This window comes from Thalassophryne amazonica, chromosome 22 (genome assembly GCF_902500255.1).
Source record: "Thalassophryne amazonica chromosome 22, fThaAma1.1, whole genome shotgun sequence".
In the NCBI taxonomy this organism is placed as follows: domain Eukaryota; kingdom Metazoa; phylum Chordata; class Actinopteri; order Batrachoidiformes; family Batrachoididae; genus Thalassophryne; species Thalassophryne amazonica.
This window is the reverse complement of record NC_047124.1, coordinates 32,172,024-32,184,725: the sequence shown is the minus strand read 5'-3', so window position 1 is coordinate 32,184,725 and position 12,702 is coordinate 32,172,024. Positions and strand designations below refer to the sequence as shown.

The 12,702-nt window shown below is 41.6% G+C and overlaps 1 protein-coding gene across 1 annotated transcript in view; it reads right to left on the bottom strand.

The window, feature by feature from the left end:
- The window catches only part of plxna4 (plexin A4), a 658,913-nt gene that overhangs the window by 315,445 nt on the left and 330,766 nt on the right, over positions 1–12,702 (bottom strand). The gene's annotated exons all lie outside the window — the stretch shown is intronic.

Sequence of the window (12,702 nt, the reverse complement as noted above, 5' to 3'; positions counted from 1 at the left end):
GTGTCCGTAAGTTAGAGCAGCTTCTTAGCGCAGTGGAGTTAGATGTTACGGGTACTCCAGATGAGGTTAGTGTTGGGCCGGCTAGCGAGCCCATTAGCATTAGCTTAGAAACACCGGCTGTGGAGGATGGCTTTCGGACTGTGGCTAGGCGGAGGAAGCCCCGTAGGGCTTGATGCCCGGTTGTGGCACCCCGATCACACTCACCAGTGTGAACTGTGAATTGGTTCTCCCCCTTGGATTTGCCAGATGTGAATTCTCTCAGCCCACAAGTGACTTCCACTCCTGTCTCCAGGCCGAAACATCATTTAGTGATAGGGGATTCTATCACCCGTAAAGTCAGGTTACAGACGCCAGCTGACGTTAAATGTATTCCTGGGGCCAGAGCTCCCGACACTGCATCTCATCTTAGGGTGCTGACACTGCAGAAGGGAAGACAGACGAAGGAACATGACATGAGATATAGTCACATAGTTATTCACGTTGGCACCAATGATATCAGGATGAAGCACTCAGAGGTCACAAAAATGGACAGAGAGAGGACTTGTGACCTTGCCAGAAAAACGTGTCGGCATCAATTAATAGTCTCTGGTCCCCTCCCCTCCCAGGGTACTGATGAGATTAGCAGGCTGACATCGTTAAATAGGTGGCTGGCACAGTTTTGTAGACAGCAAGGCTTTAGTTTTATTGATAACTGGCCTTCGTTCTGGGGCTGCTGTGGCTTGTTGATGCCGGACGGCCTCCACCCTACTGGGGAAGGCTCCGCCATCTTGTCTGCGAACACAGCTCTACAGGGAGGGTAACATTAGGAATCTACAGCAGGCCACGGAGCAGGTGATTAGAGACCCTGCAAGGCTTATGACAAATGTGGGTGTGGAATCCATTAGCTTAGTGGGGAATTTAGTGCAGAAAATCCACTATGGTGATAGTGCAGTTTATTTGCCAGGGAGGGAATTTCAACAAGTTGAGACTGTGGCCTGCTTCCATAGTCATGTCCATAAAAATCATAGAGGGATATGCCTTCCAAACTTAATACCCATTACTATATTGGATGATGTTGAAATTGAGGATGGCCCAGTGGTTGTTCCAGCAATAGATTTCGTGTCTGCTACCTACAACGCGCGTGGAATGTCTTAAACCTAAACCTACACTCAACAAAAATATAAACGCAACACTTTTGGTTTTGCTCCCATTTTGTATGAGATGAACTCAAAGATCTAAAACTTTTTCCACATACACAATATCACCATTTCTCTCAAATATTGTTCACAAACCAGTCTAAATCTGTGATAGTGAGCACTTCTCCTTTGCTGAGATAATCCATCCCACCTCACAGGTGTGCCATATCAAGATGCTGATTAGACACCATGATTAGTGCACAGGTGTGCCTTAGACTGCCCACAATAAAAGGCCACTCTGAAAGGTGCAGTTTTATCACACAGCACAATGACACAGATGTCGCAAGATTTGAGGGAGCGTACAACTGGCATGCTGACAGCAGGAATGTCAACCAGAGCTTTTGCTCATGTATTGAATGTTCATTTCTCTACCATAAGCCGTCTCCAAAGGCGTTTCAGAGAATTTGGCAGTACATCCAACCAGCCTCACAACCGCAGACCACGTGTAACCACACCAGCCCAGGACCTCCACATCCAGCATGTTCACCTCCAAGATCGTCTGAGACCAGCCACTCGGACAGCTGCTGGAACAATCGGTTTGCATAACCAAAGAATTTCTGCACAAACTGTCAGAAACCATCTCAAGGAAGCTCATCTGCATGCTCGTCATCCTCATCGGGGTCTCGACCTGACTCCAGTTCGTCGTCGTAACCGACTTCAGTGGGCAAATGCTCACATTCGCTGGCGTTTGGCACGTTGGAGAGGTGTTCTCTTCACGGATGATGCGAAGGAGATGTGTTGCACTGCATGAGGCAAATGGTGGTCACACCAGATACTGACTGGTATCCCCCCCAATAAAACAAAACTGCACCTTTCAGAGTGGCCTTTTATTGTGGGCAGTCTAAGGCACACCTGTGCACTAATCATGGTGTCTAATCAGCATCTTGATATGGCACACCTGTGAGGTGGGATGGATTATCTCAGCAAAGGAGAACTTCTCACTATCACAGATTTAGACTGGTTTGTGAACAATATTTGAGGGAAATGGTGATATTGTGTATGTGGAAAAAGTTTTAGATCTTTGAGTTCATCTCATACAAAATGGGAGCAAAACCAAAAGTGTTGCGTTTATATTTTTGTTGAGTATACTTCTAGGCATCTTATATATGCTACTCTGGAACCACCCCTAAACCCAAACAGTTCAACTGTCAACCCCACTGAGGTCCTTAGACTGGGTCTCATTAACATAAGATCACTGTCCTCAAAATCATTGTTGATCAATGATCTAATTATTGATCATCACTTAGATATGATTGGGCTATGTGAAACCTGGCTTAAACCTACAGCTGTCCTCCCCTTAAATGAGGCCTGCCCACCAGCTTATACATTTAGTCACGTCCCTCGTGATGCGAAGCAAGGCGGGGGTGTTGCTCTTATTTATAAATCTAGGCTTAGCTTATTAGCTGTTGGGGGTTACAAATATCAGTCATTTGAGCATCTGATTCTCCGCTCTGCTCTGGATATTACACATTGTCAAGGTCAGAAGAATAAAAATCAGTCGTATTACGTTGTCACTGTATATAGGCCTCCTGGCCCATATTCTGAATTCTTAGATGAATTTGGTGCATTCATTAACTTGTCAACTAGTGTAGATAACATTCTGATCATTGGTGACTTTAACATTCTTATAAATAAGCCTTCTGATCCCCTCTGCAAATCATTTATGGAAATTGTGGATACATTAGGATTTCAGCAATGCATTCGGGATTCGACGCACATTAGTGGAAATACCCTGGATCTGGTTCTCGCCCGTGGTATTGCTGTCACGAATATTGACATCATGCCTCTTACATCAGTGGTGTCTGATCACTCACTTATTAAGTTTACAGTTTCGCTACCGTGTTTAGTGGAACAACAACCTTATATATCATTACGGCGATGCATCAACTCCTCAACTAAGACTGAACTCGAAGCTAGACTGCCTGATATCTTAACTTCACATTTGACAAATACCCAGTCAGTAGACAGACTTGTGGATAGTTTAAACTCAGTGCTCAAAACTACACTCGACATGATTGCACCACCTGTGTTAAAACCGCGCTCCCCCAAATCACAGTCACCTTGGTTCAATGATTATCTGCATGACCTCAAGCATAAAGCAAGAGGTCTATAGAACAGAAATGGCGTCGTTCAAAATTAGAAGTATTTCACCTTGCGTGGCGTGATGCTATCTTAGACTATAAGCATGCACTACTGGCTACAAAGCGGACTTACTATGATTTGATCAACAAAAACAAGCATAACTCAAAGTTCTTGTTCGACACGGTGGCAACACCTATGCATGGACAACCACCTGTAGTTCGCTCTCCTTTTACAGCACAAGATTTCCTGGATTACTTTGGGAAGAAAATGGAAGACATCAGGTTAAACATATCCCGGCATGCCTTAACCCAGCCACTACACCCTGCTATTGAGGTGGGCGCCACTACTGAGGTATTACCTAAATTTACAGAATTTGATAGTATCTCACTAGGCATGCTGACAAAACTCGTAATGTCAAGAAAAAGCACAACCTGTTTATTTGATCCTATACCAACAAAACTGTTTAAGGACCTGTGGTCCACTCTTGGGCCGACTGTGCTGGAAATGATTAATCTTTCTTTAACTTCTGGATCTGTTCCTAAATGTTTCAAATCTGCAGTGATTAAACCATTACTTAAGAAACCTAATCTTGACCCTAGTGTATTGACAAACTATCGGCCAATATCAAATCTATAATTTTTCTCTAAAAGTCTGGAAAAAGTGGTGTCACGGCAGCTCGTAGACTATCTTACTGAGAATAATCTCTTTGAGCCACTGCAGTCTGCTTTTAGAAAATATCATTCCACAGAGACGGCTCTCACTAAAGTGGTGAATGATCTTCTGCTTACAATGGATTTGGACACCACTACGATTCTATTGCTGTTAGATCTCAGTGCTGCATTTGATACAGTGGATCATCATATTCTACTTGACAGGCTGGAAAATCATTTTGGGATTACTGGGAGTGCCTTTGCATGGCTGACGTCATACTTGACCAGTCGTTCTTACTGTGTTTTGTACAGTAACACTACCTCTAACCTTACTGACATGAAATTTGGGGTTCCACAGGGGTCTGTCTTAGGCCCTCTGCTTTTCTCCCTTTATATAGCACCCCTTGGGCATATATTGCGGCGCTTTGGGATTACCTTTCACTGCTATGCAGATGATACACAGTTATACATGCCGATAACTGCTGGTAATCTCGTTCACATAAAATCCTTAGAAGATTGCCTTGCAGCAGTGAGAAGTCGGATGTCTAGAAACTTCCTACTTTTAAACTCTGATAAGACTGAAATGATGGTTCTTGGTCCATTGAGACATCAGCATCAATTTGACCAGTTAACGCTCAGCCTCGGCTCGTGTGTCATACATCACACTGACAAAGTGAGGAACCTTGGGGTAATTTTTGATCCTTTGTTGTCCTTTGTCCTCCACATTCGAGATATTCCTAGGACTGCTTTCTTCCACCTGCGAAATATAGTGAAGATTCGTCCCATCCTGTCTATGGCTGATGCTGAGACCCTGATCCATACATTTATCTCTTCTAGATTGGACTACTGCAATGTTCTATTTTCTGGTTTACCGCAGTCTAGCATTAGGGGTCTCCAATTGGTTCAAAATGCTGCAGCCAGACTTTTGATTCGAAGCAGAAAGTTCAACCACATTACACCCATTTTGGCATCCCTTCACTGGCTTCCTTTCCCAGTGAGATTAGATTTTAAGGTTCTGCTACAAACCTATAAAATTATTCATGGACTGGCACCTCCCAACTTAGCTGACCTAATTAAACCTTACATAACGGCCCGAGCTTTACGTTCTCAGAGTGCAGGACTACTTTGTGTCCCTAAGGTGAATAGGAAGTCTGCTGGTCACAGAGCTTTCTCTTATCGTGCCCCTGTTCTGTGGAATGATCTCCCTGCGTCAATAAAACAGTCAGATTCTGTGGAGTTTTTCAAGTCCAGACTTAAGATGCACTTATTTTCCCTTTCATATGGGTAGCATACTGGTACAGTTTTGTTTTACGCTTTTTACTCTTTTAATTAATTTATTAGTAATTGGAGCAGCCTGCGGCCTCAACTTTACCTAAATTCTGGGGTCTTTTAGTGAAGTTTAGGGCTAGTGGCCGGCGATCACCTTAGTATTTCTCTGTTTTTCTTGTTGATTAATGCTGGCAAATTATACATTATTTTTGTCTTTCTGATGCCTGATTCTGTTTTTTCTCTCTGTTTAAGGTGCAGCTCCATCCAGAGATGGGAGTTGTATTCGTGTTGGCAATCCTCCTGTCCTGTGCGCCAATAGCATTTCTTGTATATTTGTCCATGAATTGCTCTGTGAATTGTTCTGAAATTTATGTTTGTAGTATGGCCCAAGCAGAGGGTCACCCCTTTGAGTCTGGTCTGCTTGAGGTTTCTTCCTCAGAGGGAGTTTTTCCTTACCACTGTTGCTCTGGGGGTTGGTGGGGTTGGACCTTACCTGTGTGAGGCGCTTTGAGGCAACTCTGTTGTGATTTGGCGCTATATAAATGAAAATAAATTGAAATTGTTATATGTTGCAAACCAACCAATATATCGGTTAGCTGATGATATCAGCCGACACAACTCTATCACAAACACATCAATATAGGTGTCATTTTTGCTGATATGAAAACTTTTATTGCACCAAATAAACAACCCCCCCCCCCCCCCAAAAAAAAAAAAAAAAAACACTTTGGCTGTTGGAAGAGGTGTCATTACAAAGTTTATCCAGCAGAGGGCTTGTCAATGGAACTGTTTACAATGCTGTCAAGGATCGCTAGGACCCCATCACCCCTTTGTTGCATTAGTTACAAGAGACAGAGGCAAAGTGACCACTTGCCATTCTTTTTCAATCAGTGTCAGGGTTTTACAGTGACAATGTTGGCAGGGCTACCTAGTTGGCCGCCACCTAGGCAGAGCCAACATAGTTGATTTTATGTAAATCTTGAGTGATTGGGACATAGCGACTGCCAATCTGAATGAAGGCAGCGTGATGGCAGGGTGGCGTGCATTGGTTGATTGTTGGATATAGTTGTAGTTATTTATAATAAAGTTCATGTTTAAACTGTAAAACATCAAGTCTAAATTACATTTCTTTATCATAAGGATTTGATAATGAAATGTTTCATCATTACATCTAATATAGCTGTATCGTAAAATGTTTACTCCCTAATATCGGTACAGGCCCCCAAAATTCCACATCGATTTGTTCTTAAATAAAGGAGGTTCCATTTTTGATCTAATTTTTTAAGCCTTCACAGTAATATGAACTGACACTTTATCATATATTAATGTAGCTGCAAGAAATTATGAGGGGACCACACAGTGCTCCCTGGAGTTTAATGGCAACATTTTTAATTTTATTTATTTGTGGATGGTTCCTCACACTGAATTCCTGGTCCTCTGTACAAATTTGGTTTTATACATCAAAGTGTTGCTGCAATATGACATTACTTCCTATTTGGCAGCTTCATAACTGATTTCAGTTGATTGTGACAACTGACTGCTTTAAAACATCAAACAGCTACACAGATAGAACTGTAAGGTTTAATCTCAACTTTTGTAAGCTTTTGTCTAGTCAGTATTTGTGGCCTGTGAAATATTTTTAGAGTTTTCCAACAAATCCAGTATGGTTTAAAATACAGTATGGCAGAAACTATATCCAAGCACTCCACTACCTGGTTTTTGAAAATCAAGGCCTTTTTGATCTCGAAATGTGATTTTTTTTTTTATGCAATTCTTGGAAGTCGCTGTGTCTGCCATCTTGAAAAACAAATTTGACAACTATGCAGTGGGTCATGAGTACAGCTATCTCTTTATTAATTGGATTCACAGAGCAGGACTCATGTCTATTAAATGTGCACACACCCCCAGACTGGGCATGTAAACAGGGGACATAAAAGCTCAGAGCACAGAGGGAGTTCTGCTTCATTCTACACACAGGACACCACTCCTGTGGCAGATCTGTGGTAGAGGATCTATGTTTCATCTGACGTCATCTCTGCCACCAACACAACACACAACTAGATCTGCAAGAGAGCTAGCAAAACCACCAGGGGAGACAAATCCACCTTGTAGCTGAAGAGTGGCACTTAACCTGAAATCTGCAGCATCTAGCTCTGGGTAACCTGTGGTGTTCGCCGCCCGGTATTTCTGAAAGGTTTGTTTGCACAAAATCTAATTTTTAACTTTCACACTGCACACACACACACACACACACACACAAACACTTCAGAACTGTGCACAGCTGCACTACACTAAATAAATTAATGTGACGGTTTTCACAGAGTTGCATGTTCACACTGCTTGGGCAGCACGGTGAAACACCTGCAGACGTGTTTGTTGTGTCATCGAACCAGAGATATCGCTCGTCTCCAAACAGCGCTGAAATTTACTCAGCCTTTAGACATAGAATACATGAGATGAGTGTGTGTTTCTGCACACAGACTGTGCATGCATTGGCAGCGTACATACAGTAGTACAGCTTTAATTACTGAAAGCCCTCCAGCTGTGTATTGGTCTGCTTCAGTGTGTGCGGCTGTGCAATGGGGGGGGGGGGGGGGGGGGGGGGGGGGTTAGTGAGTGTGTCAGTGTCAGCTGTAGTTACATCACAGTTCAATGTTTACAGCCAACCTATGAGGAATAAATGGTTTGGATCCTGAGGGAACAGGATTTATACATCTGTGCACAGTGTGTGTGTGTGTGTGTGTGAGTGTCTGATAGCAGCACATATGAAATTGCTAAACAAAATGTCACTTCTTGAAATGGATACTGCTATTCCAAAATAAACCTTTCACATTTTCTCTGTAACTTGATTCAAGGCGACTGGGTCCTTTGAGTTCTGCACTTTACCACACAATCAAAGGGCACTCATGCCAAGCATGTTCTCTGCTGTGATTTTCTCCAAAACAGCAGGGGGCAGGAGACACAACAGACTGTGTGATAGCATTGGCAGAAGAAGCAAGAGTACAGCAAGAGGTTCTCCGAAAACATCATGCATATAAAAAAATATTACCCTGAGCTTTGTTGTATATATTCGGAGAACACAACAATAACTGTGCTAATTTAGTGTGAAACTATGGTGTTTTTTTCCTCGAGGTCAGAATCAGGATTTTGTTTACTATTAATTTTTATTATATTTTTTAGTCATTTTTTTCTACGTCACTTTAGTCACTTTATTGTTATTTGATTGTGTTTTTTTTTCCTCGAGGACGAAATAAGTGTTTATGCTTTTTTGTTATCCTCTGCAATTTTATATATTGTATGTATGTATTTTATGTACTTGTACTTGTGTTTTATTGCCAAATAAATCAAATCAAATCAAAAAAGGTGTCACCACTCCAACAGATTTTTAGATTGACTGTATCATCTTGATTCTGTTAATTAAGTTAATCACAATGCATAAAGTTGGTGCCATCAAAGCAGCAACTTTCTACATCTCAATGAAGTTTGGCATCAATAAGTAATTTATGACCATCAGTGGCTGCTGTGTATATATATGTATATAGTGGTGGGCACAGTTCCGCTAATCCGCTAACTAGCTAAGCTAATGTTTTCATTAGCAAATTAGTTTTTCAGCTAACTTTGAAAATCATCAGTGCACCAATTACCTTCTGCTAAACACTAACACACTGCTAAACACACTTCCACTAACATTGTTTTTGCCGGTAAAGTGTGTAAAATTTAATGGTCAAAACATTTGTAAACCCTAAAATCATTCATGTTTGTTCCTGTTTATGAACACAGAGAGCTATCTAACACTTCCGGTTCACAGGTCAAAGCACACAAGCACTGATAAGAAGGACTGTTGCAACATAGAGCTGAAAGAAGTTATACTGTGGAAAAAAGTATGTAAGCAACTCAAAAGTCAGTATTTTTATTTATTTATTTTTCATGCATTTGTGTTGTGTTTATGAATGCAATACGGGTGAGCTGTAGCTCCGTTAACGGTTTATAAATATATAATACAGATAATCTGTGACTTCTAATACTGCGATGTACTGCTTTTGATAAAGATGATGACAGTGTTTTGGGTTTTATTTTTTTCTATATTTATTTTTTGTGCGTTCGTTTTGCGACTGTGATCCTGGGAATGCCCAGCAGCCCCTGCGGCGCTTAAACTCGAAACTGGCTTATCAGTAGCCGCCAGTGTAATCTGATATGGCCGCAACCAAGCCAATACAAAAAGTTAGCGGTTAGCACTAGCTTCCACTAAATATTTTGGTGGTTTATCAGTTTAGCGTTATAAAAGTTAACTTTTCAGTTAGCGATTTAATGGTTATCAAAGCTAACTTTTCAGTGCCCACTATTGTGTGTGTATATATATATATATATATATATATATATATATATATATATATACATATATATATATATATATACATATATATATATGCCAAGTACCAAGCCATTTATTCCCTATATCAACCATAAGGACACCACCTTTTCTAAAAATGGTTCATTTCATTACGAACCATAAAACTACTTTTCGTGCTATTTCATGCAATTTTTGTTTTGTGTGTGCAGGTTCAGCTGGAGTAGAATGGGATTCTTACACTCTTATGAAGTACACTTTCATCAGACAATGTCAGAGACACCTTGAAACCTGTGTTCTTTATCGTTTAAACTTACTCTTCAAACTTTCAGGAAAAATACAAGAAACATAAGCGGTTCTTGAGATACTGAACAACATCCAAGGGTCAGTCAAATGAATTAAGCAACAAAGAAAGAAAAACAGTGATTTGACTGCAGTTTTGTGGCTAAACCTCAAATGTGTTGTGTTGCACGTGCACACTTGTGTGCAAAACACTTTTAATCCATTCCAGTTGTGTCACATCCAGCCCAGTCTCGCTTTTTTTTTTTCGTGCTCTCGTGACGAAATGAGTCAAATTTTCGTGACAGAGCTTTTTTAACTCACTATTCCTAACCCTACTCCCACCCACAACCCTAACCTTAACCATAACCTAATCTTACTCCTTCCTCCCACCCTAACCATAACCACCCCGACCTCCCCGCTTCACTTTTAATTTCATGCAGCCATCACAGAATGAATGAGAATGAATTCTTGCTGCCATGATGAAACTGAGGCGCTTTTCGTCACAATATCACGAACCAATAGATTAATGTATATTTCGTGCTGCTGAATCATGACTTGCCGTGAGACCAGATTGGTCACATCATAAAATGTTACTGAAAATAGCAATTAACAGTGTAACAAAAGGAATCATTCATCCATCTAATTACTATCGAGCATTTTGTGTCATGGTCTGCCTTTGTCTGCCTCTCTCCTGTCCTTTTTTTAGCCTTGTGTGTAGTTTGTTAGTTTTCCCCCAGATGGCGTGCTGCAGAGCCAAGGAACACCTGCTGCTCATCACCGCCACACACCTGATGTGCATGAGCGGCTCATCAGGAGCGGGTTACTTAAATGCAGGCTTTCAGCTTATTGACTGCTGGATTCTTGGCTTTCCATGCCATGAAGCCAGATTCTTGCATCGCATCCTGCATGAGATTCCATGACCTTGACCTCGTCTTTCCTGCCACTTCCATGTGCTCAGACGTCGGAGCTTTCCGCAGCTCCTTTCAAGGTAACCTGGCCAACACTAATTCTTGTATTAGAGCTTGTTGATTTCTTTGGTGCTTCCAGACACTCTCCTGCGTGACTTCCATGTGGCATATGCTCCTGGCTCCACAACTATCTGCACCATGTCACTGTGGAACTCTCCGGCTCTCATCTACAGAACGTGTAGCTCTGCCACTCTTCAGTTAAGTTCCTTCCCGCTCTCACACGGTTCCTGTCAGTGACAGTGCTTGACTGAAAATTGTTTCCAATAACGGGCTCCAAGAATTGTCCCAAGAACTGTTTTCCTAGAACTGTATGAACTCTGATACTGAACCACTAAGGACTTTCCAAGTCGTTTCTAAAGTCAAGTCCTGCTCAATTGGAACTGCATCCAGAAGCACAGCACTTGACCTCTGACCTCTGAAGATACTCATAAACTATGAAAAAACTATAAACTATAGGACTATAGTCTATAAACTATAGTCTTTTTGCTTAACGATTCCCTTATCGGTCCTTCAGAGCAGCCGTGGTTGTTGAGGGTGTTTGTCCGGAAAATGATAATTTCTCTACGTTGATTACAGACCCTGTAGTGGTTCTGTAATTAACCGCTTCTGCAGTGCGACTCCACTTTGAATACACTGGCTTGTTGGTTCTTTGATTCGCTGCTCTTCAGAAGTGGAAAGTCCACTTTTTAACCCCTCTCAAAGCCATTAAAATATGTAAATCGTGAGTCACTTTTGCGTGGATCAAAGTCACTAACTGGGACTCTTGTCTTGTTGCAAGAAAGAAATGAGAATTGTCCTCCATTCCGTTGGCACAGCTCCAAACGCTGTGCAGCTCTCGGCTGGAATTAATAACTTCAAACCGAATTGCTGCTTTAAATAAAATGAGACCTCTTTCTAAATGCTGTAATAAACTACAATTGACAAATGTTTTTTTCCTCCCAAAATGAGATGTCCTGCATGCTTTATGAATTACATCCTGACGTACAGCAAAGTCCGCTGCAAGAACTCAGCTCAGATGTATGGAAAGACATTCATGCCAATAATGTCAAAGGAAATGCTTTTGACAAAAACTACAGCTTTTGTTTATTTCTATTTATGTCCAGAGATCAAGGATACACTATGTAGAGTTTATTATGTCCAGAGTTTATGGATTCAGTATGTAGAGTTTATTATGTCCAGAGATCAAGGATCCACCACGTAGAGTTTATTATGTCCAGGGTTTTAGGATCCAGTGACCAATTTCATATTTATTTACTTTAAGACTCAATAAAATGTCGCTAACATAGAAAACCTGTAAAGCCTACTTTTATTACACAGAAAATTCACGAGTTATTGATAAGGGAATCGATAAGGAATCGGATCAATAAGCGGAATCGATAATGGTATCGATATCGATAAAATCTTATCAATGCCCATCCCTATGAATGCAAGCCCTCAGATATGTTCTCCTAGTTCCCGTCCTCAGCTCTGTGCGCCAATCTAGCTCCGGATCAAGTTCCCATATACCTCAGGATTCCTGCTTGTTCTCAGACTCCCGTGTCTGTCCGTGTGTGCACTGCAGCTCCCAGATGTTCCACCGCTACAAGCGGGTCCTGTCTTGGCTCAGCAGGCCATCTAACCAGTGCAGCATTGTTCATTGGTTTATTGTAAATAAATCTCTTTTCTTTCACAACCAGTTCTGTTCCTTGCTCCCAGCGTATAAGTCCATCACCTGTAACGGTCTGGTCCAGTCCGGACCCCTAACCATAACATTTCTGTACACATCCTGCATTCGTCTTTGCATCCTTACATCCAAACCTCACTGTGCCAAGTCTATCCACTGCGATGGGGCTGTATAATAATACGCTGCTCTGAAGTATTAAGGGCATCACTGCATGTGATATTTATGGACCTGCCATTCTTCCAGACCTACTCACAACTCCCACACC